Here is a 12,035-nt window from a genome sequence, read left to right as displayed (position 1 = left end):
AGCTGGGGCAACTAGGATACTGGGATTTCTCTCTTTTCCGTTTTTCAGTCTCTGGGGCCTTTCCATTTGATCTCTCTAGTAGGGAAGTCAAGCTTTTTTACATGGTACTTCAGGGTTCTAAGAGAGTAGAAGCAAATCTGCAGGGTGTCTTAAGGCTGCAGGGTATCTCTGGAACTCTCCCCTTGTCACCTCTACATGCTGTGGTCCAAGTAGGTCACAGGCCAAGATCAGATTTAAAGAGTGGAAATAGACTCCACCTCTTTATGAGAGAGAAGTAGTAATGTCCCATGACGAAAGGGTGAGCCGCTTGGGGGTGATTCTTGTAGTCATCTTTGCAAACAATCACCACGTGAATAGATTCTTCTTTTAAAAGGCTATCACAGATAAAGTGGAGCCCCTTTTGGTTACCATTTCCATCTTATTCCCTCCCCTCTCTTGTCAGGTAATCATTTTAATGGATTTGGCATATATCCTTTAAAAATTATATTTTAACTTTTAAATATAATTTAAATCAATTCATTAGTGAATAGTTTCATGCTGTGATGCAATTTGTTTTGTTGGACAACCTTACAATCATGGCAGCTAGAAGGAGCTATGTAATGGGAACGTACAAGACGGCCTGAAACTAAGTAATATACTGATACAGACTGTAAGGACAGCAACAGTTCGTATAAAGGAAAAGCAAAGACAACTAAAGAAAGCACCGTTGATGAGTTAGAAATAGAGGTAACCCTGAGCAGCCAAACTTATCATTTAGTTGTCCTAAATTAAGTCTTCTTTCTGTCTGAGAGAAATCAGTGAATTTCAGCAGTCAGTTCTTAAAAGAAATGTTTAAAAAATTAATTCTACCTACTGCATATTATGAAGTTTCTTGGAAATTAGGTAGTGGATTTCGACTTCACACAGTGACAGTCTCTGGAGGTTTTTGAACACGTGAAGGTGATGTGTTTAAGAAAAATCTGTACAGCAATAAGATGTAGAGAGGGTTCACTTGGCTGGTGGGAAATAAGTGCTAGGCACTGGGGATTCAAAAATGAATGATGTGTATTTGTTACCCTTTAAAATCTCCCACCTTAGGAAGATAGGTAGGTAGACAAATCCTAGGGATAGATGTACAGGTGTGGGCATAGAGAGGGAATGATTAGCTCTGCTGGAGTCTAGGAGCATGAAGGCTTTAGTCATGACAGGGTATGGTTAGGACTCAGAATCCTCCAGATGATCACCAGCTCCCCCGAACACCAGTTAACCTCAGAGGTTTAAGTCACAGAAGCACAGAAGTCATTCCAGGAAAATACCTACCTTATTATCAGTTAAGGAATTGGTCCCAATTTCTATGTGGTTTCCTATTCTGAATGACTAGCCCATAATTCCTAGACCAGAGGCAACTCAGTGGTCTCTTTTGTTAACCTTTTCCATGTAGGTCCATAAAGTAATCTGGGCACTCTTGGTCTGACAGCAATAGGAGACCTGGAATGAGGATCCCACAGAAAAGAAAGCCTTTTTCCCCAGTGGCTAAAGAAACAAGGAAAGCTAAGCAGGCTAATCCATACATCCTTTCCCCTGTCCTCTATGTTGGAGTTCAAAAGCCTTTCAAAGGCTGGTTTCCTCTTGAGCAGGAGGCAATCCTAGGGTTGTATATTCACCATATGGAAAGAAAGAAAAACCACGTAATGACACATCCACGTGTTTTATGTCATTGAGTTTTGGGGTGATTTTTAATGCAACAGTAGATAACTGGGATCATGTAGTTTGCAATGAAAATGTAATTTTTAAGAATTATAGTTAATAGTCTAGGTTTGTTCCTAGAACCCTTCTATCTAATGTGTTTTATACATACTACTGTTTCCAAAACTTAACTGGTAAGATAGTGTTATAAAGCAAAATAAAGGACTTTGTGTGATTATTCTCACCTTAAGAAAAACTTAACACTGGGCTTAATACCAAAGGTGGTAGGAAAAAATCATATTACCAGGATAAAATGAATTATGCAGAAAGGAAGGTGGAGTTGAAAGATCATCTGACCCTATCTGGGTGAACTCTGTATCTAGTCATTGAATCCCGCAGTGGGTATGGATAGAACGTGAGGGTGCAGTTTGCAGAATGCCTGAACGTCTTGCCTTATCTTTTTTTAAGGCAATGAAGAGGAATCAAGTGTTTACTTTCACTAGAAATATTAATGATGAAAAGCACATGATTATATGATTCGAATCTCTTCCAACCAAAGTCCTTGTGTATCAATGATGTCAGTAAGAAGTAGAGAAATGTATAAGGAAATCCTACATAAATGAGTGACGAAGTATAAATAGTGTCTAGTGTTTACATATAAGGTAGATTTTACCCACTTCCCATGTGCTATCATTTAGGAACTCCAAGATTTTAGGAAACTAGAGGAGCTTACACTCTCAAGGCCTTCTCTGGCTCTTGGGTTTAAATAAGTGTTTCCCTATGTGCCATATCTATACTTCTCCATAACTGCCCGGTTGTAAACTCCAACCCCTTCTTTAAGTATCATACAATCCACTCACACAAAGTATTTAGAAGTGTGGTAGATGTTTGCGAAGTTTTAGAGTCACAGTTAGGAAGATTTCTGACATCTTGCTGGTTTCTCTCCTCCTAGTTTTCTTTCTTCTGTTTTCTTCTTACCTCCACTCTCCATATCATGAAAAGAAATATTGGCCGGGCGCGGTGGCTCAAGCCTGTAATCCCAGCACTTTGGGAGGCCGAGACGGGCGGATCACGAGGTCAGGAGATCGAGACCATCCTGGCTAACACGGTGAAACCCCGTCTCTACAAAAAAATACAAAAATCTAGCCGGGCGAGGTGGCGGGCGCCTGTAGTCCCAGCTACTCGGGAGGCTGAGGCAGGAGAATGGCGTGAACCCGGGAGGCGGAGCTTGCAGTGAGCTGAGATCTGGCCACTGCACTCCAGCCTGGGTGACAGAGCGAGACTCCGACTCAAAAAAAAAAAAAAAAAAGAAATATTACTTCAACACTGGACATTAGGTTTTATCTTCTACCCCAATCAGATATGTGATTATTATCATAAAAGTTTCCTCCCTTTCTGAGAAGAATTCTGGTGCTCTGGTGCCAGTTAACTTTTTTTTACCTTTTTTTGTTTTTGTCAAGAACACAGGCAGGAGGACACGTTAGAACATTGTTCCTTTATCATTCATTCATTTAACAAATATTATTGAGTAACTCTTAAGTGCTGGGAATACAGCAGTGAACAAGAGACAAAGCCCCTGTTCTTATGGAGCGTATATTTTTGGCGTGGTGGGGTGGGGGGTGGGGTGAGATTGGAAACAGATAATAAATAAAAAACAATATAATATCAGATAATGATAAATACTAGGAAGAAAACTAAAGCAGAGTAAGGGGCCTGAGAGTGATGAGGATGTTATTTTAGGTGGTCAAGGAAGTCCTCTTTGAACCAGGACCATTTAAGCAGAGACATGTTGCAGGAATCTGGACGAGAAGAAAGGGGTTTCTTCTGTAGTAATTTGTCGTTTTTAACATAGTGATATAGTTTCAGTTGGGTGCACGGGCATCCAGCTAAAGACAACACTTCCCAACTTTTCTTTGAGCTGGGTATGGAATTTTACTGAATTCTGTTCAATAGATGTGAGAAGTGATATGGGCCACTTCCAAATGCTGCCCTTCAAAGACTTAGTTGTGTGCCCTGTTGATTCTTACCTTCTTCCCCTCTTGTTTTTTTTTTTATTTTTTTTTTTATTTTTTTTTTAAGGAGATGTCAAAAGCTGACTGGACACAGAAATAGAAACCATTGACTTAATGATTGAAGATGGCAGCTCTTCCTGCCCTCTCACTCTTGTCCCCTCACCTCTGTCTCCCGCCACCTTTTCTCATTGCCCTTGGTAAACAGAGTAACAGTTAAGAGCATGGACTCTCAAACCAGATTTCCCGGTTTCTGATTCCAGCAAGGCTGTATGACTTTGGACAAATTGTTTTTCCTCTGTAGGCCCCAGGTTTTTATTATAAAATTAGGATCATAATAATTCTTACTGTTATGGGTTGTTACAGAGATTAAATGAGTTAATATTTGTGAAATATTTGGACCAGTGCCTGGAACAGGGAAGCAGCACATGTGTTAAATACATAAATAAAAACCCTTACTAATATAACTATCTAGTTCAGCGTCATGGCTTTGAAGGTGTGACTTTATTTCTTTTCAGTAGTATGTTGATATCATGTATTGCATACACTACAGTAAAAATTAATACCTCTTCTGCTGTCTCTATCTGCCCTGTTCATTCACACAGTACTATGTAGCATACCTTGGGGAAATACATGGGAGTGCCTTGGCCTTTCTTACACATAAGTTAATCAACTGCGTTAAGTGAGTTGCTATATGCTCAGCACAGACTTAGACTTTTAGACAATATGAAATAAACATAAATCAACATCTTCATCCTGGAGAGGTTCAGGTTCTTACAGGAAAAGCAAGATTTACGCACAAGGAACAATTAGAAGACAATACAAGGCAGTACCTAATGAAGTGTTGAAGTTGCTCTTTTTCAGTTTCAGGAAACACTTAATATCACAATAACCCTTAGTTTTTGTTTTTCACTGCAGACCCCTAAAGCAAACAGGAATTGAGGCAAAGAGCTTTAAATTAAAAGGATAATTTAGTAATAATGCTTTTCTTATAATACAGTATTTTTCATGTATGATGTCTTGAGATACTGTAAAACCTTGGAAAATAATGCTTGAAGGAAATGGGCGGGTATCTATTGTTTTTCCATGACCAAATTGATGCTTAGGGGAAGTCTAGGGCGCTGCAAAGGACAGCAAGATGAGCAGATAGATATAATATGCTCTTCCTTCCCCGGCTAGAGGCAGCGTTTCCACCCTTCTCCTCAGTTTTCCTTTCCCTATCCCGTGACACCTAACTGCTGTTTATTGAATCTTAAATCTCTTCTATGAAGGAGATTTTAGAGATTCCTTTGGTCACATGTTTCAGAGTTTAATAAGCCTTATTTTGAAATTGTTAATTTTGAGGTCTGTTTTGTGAATTTGTTCTTTGAAGTTTCATGACAGATGGATGTCAAGAAGTCATACAATTTTGTCCTCTATTGAAACAAACAAACAAATAAGCCCATAAACGCCAAGGACAACAGAAATGTGTTATCCTGTCTGAAAAGAAAGTTATATTAACTTGAAAGCTTTAGAGAAGGAAATTCTAAAACCATTTTGGTAACCAAGTCTGTTATATGTCAGGAAGTTCTTCATAGATAATTTAAATCTTTATCAGAGCAACATAAAACCATTTCCTCTCATTCTGCTGTTTTTTGAGTTAATGAATAGTCATCTAATGGATTTTTATGGATTACCTATTATCATTTTTCTGTAATTACTACATATTCGTATTGAACTTTAGGATTCCTAGTTAAATCAGGGCTATATCTGGGTAGAACCCACTGCTTATAAATAACCTTGTATCAAAAATATTCTGGCAATGCAACTTGTTTCAGCAATAAAATATTTTTGTAGGTGAATAATGGTGGCAGCTAGAAGCATTTGCCTGGTGGTTTACACTTAGGAAGTACTTGAACTATCTTGAATTATCTCTGAATGCTAAAAATGTGTGATTCCAAATTCCTTTCCCTTTGGGTGCACATTTGTTGGCTTCAAAGAACTGTTGCCTTAGTGGAAGCTATGGCTCTATTCCAATTGAAAAAATAAATAAATATTGAGTGAGCCAGAAATCCAGGTAACAAGCAGAGGTGACAAGAGCAGAGGGAATAAGGGTTTGGCTGACTGTCCTCATGTGCCTGACTGCTTTATTAAAACATATTTTCAGTATCTCCTAAAACAATTACAGGCTGTTGCACAGGCACAGTCATCATATCAGGGCTGATTAACACAAAACATGATGGAATTTATTATAATGCGAAAGGAATTTTATGTCTTTAGGGCTTACTTTCCTCATTTGTAAAACTGGTCTCTGATTTCGGAGGCCTTTTCCAGTGATATTATTTTATAACTTAATGAACACTTTAACACATTTTTTTGCAGAGTAATTTTGTTAGTATTATCTCACATTCTCAACTTTAAAAAACAAAAACAAACAACACAGCATTTTTTGGTCACTAGATTTCACCTCTTCTCACAGTTGAGGTAGTTTGACAAACTGTAGCGTTTCAGTGGACTGAGAAATCAAAAGACCTGAACTAGATTTTTGGCTCTAACACTAACTGGATGACATTGAACACTCAACCTTATGGGCACTGGCTTTCCTTATTTGTAATATGAAAACTTTCACTGCATGATCTAACTCAACTCAACAAACAGTTATTAATTGTTTCCTGCATTTAAGACCCTTGAATAGGACATGAGGGTGAAGTTGGGGAAAATACAAATTAAAGGCATGGAGAAGCTGTTAATGAAATATACGGCCAGTGAGAGAAAGGGACAGAGTTAAGCATTATAATAGAAAAAAACAAAAACAAACAAACAAACAAACAAACAAAAAAAACAAAGTTCTAGGTGCACAAAGGAGGCAATGAATAAATTTCAAAGTTTTCGAGTATTATGAAAGATAATGTTAATCTATAATGGAAGAGCCCTTCAGGGAAAGGTGTATTTGGCCTGCATTTTGGACACTGTCGCTAGCAGATGTAGTTCATTGCAGCAGCTACTTAGAACCACAATCTACTATGGTGATTAGGCACGTCCATCTCTCGCTGCTAATTTCATTCCTCTGCAGGGTGTAAGAGAAATGAAAATGTGGGAAGACTGAGTTTTTCCAGTTCAGGGATTGACCTTTAAAAGAATCAGGGCAGAGAGAGGGTAATGTCAGTAGAGTAAACTAGTGTAAATATCCCTGACATAAGATTGAACTAATTAAGTTTAAATGGGAGGGAGCCTGATCTAAATTAGAGAAAAATATTATCTGAATTACAGGATCTTTTTTTTTTTTTTTAAATGCAACCTAATTATATTGTTTCCAAGTATATGTGGTAAGTTGAACTAATTGCTGGAAAAGCATTTCTAAGTTTAAGTGCTATTGGAATCTTCTTTTAATGAATAGATAGATTTGGATTCATGAGGACTACCCTTTGGAATGTAAATAATTTATGTGTTAATACGTTTGAAGCAAAATGGCTAATCAAGCTCTTTAAATTTTATTCATGCTGCTAATTTGTTTAGTGACCCCTTTTATATAAATAGTTCAGAGGTAAACTCAAGTCCAGTATGGTTCTAATTTTCAAAAGCTTGTTACAAATTAGTGGGGTTTGAATGAATGCTGTCTCATTCAGGTTCTTATGTGCTAGAAATGGTGCAACTTGTTGACAACCAGATCTGAAACTGTTATCCCTAAAAAGTTGCTGATAAAATCAAATAATAAAGGGAGACCAGCTAGCTACTTCAGGCTGTCATATGCCATGACATAGTAAGGGACATGACTGATGAGTTTCTGGAGGCTCTTTTTGGACACAAATATATTGATAGCAGTTGGAAGATGGAAATAAAACAAAGTGGTCAGGAGAGTTCCTCATAGTGTCTGTTCCAACTCAGCTATTGTTCAGGTAGGAAGGAGGTCAGATCCAGGCAAGAACTAAGGAGAAGCTGAGATGAAAAAGTTTAAAAGAAATGCTGAAAGAGGAATCAGTCTGGATGCAGGAGCAGGCAGGAGCAAGGAGATACTGGGTGGTTTTCTTGAAGAGCATTGGAAACATGGAAAATGGCATGTGAAATTCTGGGGTCAGCTTTTCGAGCTAATCACGCTGGTATTCATAATGGCAGGAATTGTTGTGAGCTGATCTTTGCCTCTGCCTCCCAGAGTCGCATGGTCTAAAACACCCAAATCTCCAGTATGTAGGTCCAGAAATGTAATCTTATCCACTCACTCTTAGATAATATTTGGGGAAAATTGACTCACTCTACTGAAACTCACAGGAGAGCAACATATGAATCCAAGTATCTGTGTATTAATTAATAAAGAGAGAGCTACCTGATATAACAAACCACAGTGGCCATTTTGGAAGCCTAGTAAATGCTGAGATGGCATAAAAGAAGATTGATATTCCTGAGAAATGTTTTATTGAAGTGTGGGTAACTGTATGTACTGATCTTTCATATTTTGGGTACATTATGCCTTGCCATGGAGGTTTCATGAATCTGTAGAGAAATGAAAAAAATAAGGGCAATACAGTGGACTCACCAAAAAACTAAATGTATTTTATTTAGAAGAATGTGCTTTATTTTTTGATTATGTCATTGTTATTGATGTCAAAATGTTGATTTTAAGACATTACAGTACAATTTTTTAAAATTACTTTTAACTTTATAGAATAAGAATATGAGCAACCCTACCAGGTCCCAGTTTTCCCTTTTTTGGAGTGTGATTTATGGTTTCATGAAATCCCAAAGTCTGAGAACTCCTGGCTTAGAAAACTTAAATAAGATTTGTCTACCAATGGTTTTCATTTATTCATCCATAGAAAGAAATGCATTATCATGTCAAAAAGTACATGCACACTCAGACATACATGAATATGTAAATATTTAGAACAGAAACCGGAGTTTCACAAAACAATACTTAATCTTACCTCATTCAGTGTACTCTGATCTATTTCATTTACTTGTTAAAAATATCAGTTGCTATCCAATAATTTGATTTCATGACCTACTAATGAGTCACAACCCACAATTTGAAAAACACTGCTGTAGACACAGAACCCTTTCTTCCCAGGATGTAGCTGAATAAACACTGACAGGTGTTTCCTTTTTGGATCTCCTTTTCTAGATTCCACACAGACCATATCCCTCCTGGTGCACATTTGTTACCCTGGATAGGTTACAATACAATTGATTAAATACAAACTTTCTATATGTTAGCTGTAATTCCGTCCTTAGGATACACCCTTGTCACCTTGTTTAGTTTGAGAAATATTCTCTACTTTGGATTTATAAGTCACTGTGGTCTTATTTTTACAAAGCAAGGAAGTCCCCTGGTCTTATTAGCCCCACTTTTACAAAATACTTATTACAATAGGTTATTATGTAGACAAGCAATTTGCATTCATTTTAATTAATTTTTTTTAGCCTCAATTGCAGAGCATAACATTTTAGTTACCGATCAAATTTGAGATTTGGGTAGTGACGGGAGAGAACATCTTATTCCAGCCCTGGTCACTGACCAAGTAATGGAAGATAACTAGACAGTCCAGAGGAAAGGAAAAAAGGCAACTAAAATGAATTATATTAAAGATGAAGTTAAAATGTCCAAATGGACGTTACATAGTTTAGCTATGTGAACTTGACACCAGAGTAATGAGGAACAGAATATATGCCATATATGTTTTGGAGTAAGTATTATTTTATTCTGGATCATAGGTTTGATACCAGTGCAGCAGTGTCATGTGCTGGTTGAGTGTGGGCTGTGGTGCCAGACTGTCTGGGAAAAGGTCCATGTATTGAGGCCCCATTTTAGGATAAAGGGACTAAGCCGTACAAAGGTTAAATGACCTTGTGCAAGTCTTTTAACCTCTCTGAGATTTAGCTATAAGATGAGTTATAAAATGAGAAACATTAAGAGTACCTGCTTCATGGGGTTGGTCTGAGGGTGGTTTACAGGCTGGGATTTAGAGTCAGTTACCTTGATTCAAGTTCCAGTTTATTATTCTAGTTGTACAATATTGAGAAAATTACTTAATCTTTTGAAGCCTCACTTTTCTTATTAAATAAAACTATGCTAATAATAATACTTACTGAGGTGTTAATGTTTTGTGGATTTAATGACACCATACAGTACCTATTACATACAGCTCAATAAATACTAGTCAGCTAGCCAAAATTACCTGTGCTACCTCATTTTGCATGTATTCACTTCATACAGTCTTTCTACTGTATATTTAATAATTGAGATCTTATACATCAGAGGTCTTGGATAGAGTATAATTTAATTGCTCTTTATGTCTTCCTAACAGGGAACAACATTCTACCCTAAAAGAATCAAACAAACATGAAACTTTAAATAAAGTGGCAGCATTCATTTCAATTCAATAACTGTCCTTTTGAATTTCCATTATGTGCTAAGTACTGTGTCCTATAAGGCACATTTTCACCTGGTAAAGGTTGAAGAAAAGCCAAATTTAAAAGGCTACTATAATTAGAACTTTTGCTAATGGCACTTAAACTGATTAATGTCCAATGGGACCCATTCTACTGAAGCATATTTTTTAGGCTGTTATACATTTATATTAAATTAAACGTTCGGTGAATGAATGAGCTTATGTATCAGTGTCTCCATGTGGTTCTTGGAGTTAATTTTGTAATGATATAGCCAGTGCCACTGAGGGCATCTCCCTTGCTGTTTTCTCTGCCTGGAGTTCTTCCTATTCATTCTCACATGGCTGGCTTTTTTTCCCCTCATTATTCAGCTAGTCTTCCCTGGCCATCCTACCTTACAGGGGTTCCATCCTCAGTCTTTCTCTCCTTGAGCACCCTGTTGTATATTCTTCACATACCACTGCGTAGTTGAAATAATACTGTTTACTGTTTGTGAGCTGCTCTTTGCCTGTGTCACTCATTAGATCTAAAGCTCCAGAAAGGCAGGGACTTCATGGTTTTTTCACAATACAAACTATTTTTCATGGCTTGTATTATGTTTCTATTATTTGTAATAAACTACCATAAACTTAGCAGTTTAAAACAACACACAGTTACTGTCTCACAGTTTCTGTGGGTCAGGTGTGCAGGGTTAGATTTGCTGGGTTTCACTAGGGTTAGCTCAAAATTTCACCAGACAGATATCAAGGTATTGGCTAGGCTGCAGTCTCGTCTAAGACTTGGAATCCTCTTTTGAGGTCATTCAGGATGTTGGCACATTTCAACTTCTTGTGGCTGTAGAACTAACATCCTCTTTTTCTTGCTGGCTGTAAACCAGGGTGAGGGGGAGTGCTCTCAGTTCCTAGAGACTACCCAAGGTTCTAGACATGAGACATTCTTACAACATGGCAGTTTATTTCTTCAAGGCCAGCAGAAGAGTCTCCGATCTCTAGACCCTCTTTTAGGGGTTTGCCTAATTAGGCCAAACACATCCAGGATAATTTCCTTGTATTTAACTTAGAGTCAACTGATTAGAGACCTTAATTACGTCTGCAAAATATCTTCAGCTTTGCTACTTAATGTAACGATAATCACAGGAGTGATAGCTCATCATATTCACAGGTGTCACCATATTCAAGGGATGAGGATTATACAGGACTGGTGGACCAGAGGTGAGGATCCTGGAGGCCACCTTATAATTCTGCTTACCCACTGTTGTAGCCCATTTAAATGACAGTAAGTATTTAAACACATATTTGCCAATGAATGAGTGGATGAATGAGTAAATGTCAAATAACTAAGAATTGAGGCATCAGTGAGAAATGTAAGTAAACTATTGGTTGTGTTCAGATGTATGTTTAGTATCCTATATTGAGTTCAAAACAATCTTGTGATTAGATTGTCCACTTAATTCACTTTTCTTACTGAGGGACTTGTGACTATTACACAGTGTAAAGAGGAATCAAGTAGTATTTGTTTTGTATTATATTAGCAAAGTTTCTGTAGTGTAGTCTTGATTAATATCTCTAACCAACAGTCTAATGCAGATGAAGTTGTTAAACCTGAGGATACTAGAATGGCTTGCACATGAAAGCCCAGTTTATCATTGGCAAATCAGGATTAATTGATAATAGAACTTGGACTTTTGCTGTCTGTCACTGGAAATTTAATGTTCCACTGTTTCCTCAAAACTAGAGAGAAGGAAGGCATTTTAATTTCTAGGAGAAATGATACAAAGTTAGATTCCGAAAAATGTTTTCCTGACTATAGCTAAGATACTACTTTGTGGAATGACCCTCTAAAGGAAATGTAGGCACTTCTGTTATTTGAGATATAGGAAACTACAGGGATGAGGCAGGCATAGGCTACTTTAGCTGCCATAGCAAAATACTACACGCTGGGTGGCTTAAAAACAGACATTTTTTTTCTCACAGATCCGGAGGCTAAAAGTCCATGATCAAG

Source organism: Trachypithecus francoisi, unplaced genomic scaffold (assembly GCF_009764315.1).
Source record: "Trachypithecus francoisi isolate TF-2019V2 unplaced genomic scaffold, Tfra_2.0 Lachesis_group13, whole genome shotgun sequence".
NCBI classification, from domain to species: Eukaryota; Metazoa; Chordata; class Mammalia; order Primates; family Cercopithecidae; genus Trachypithecus; species Trachypithecus francoisi.
The sequence above is the reverse complement of the archived record's forward strand: the minus strand, read 5'-3'. Positions refer to the sequence as shown.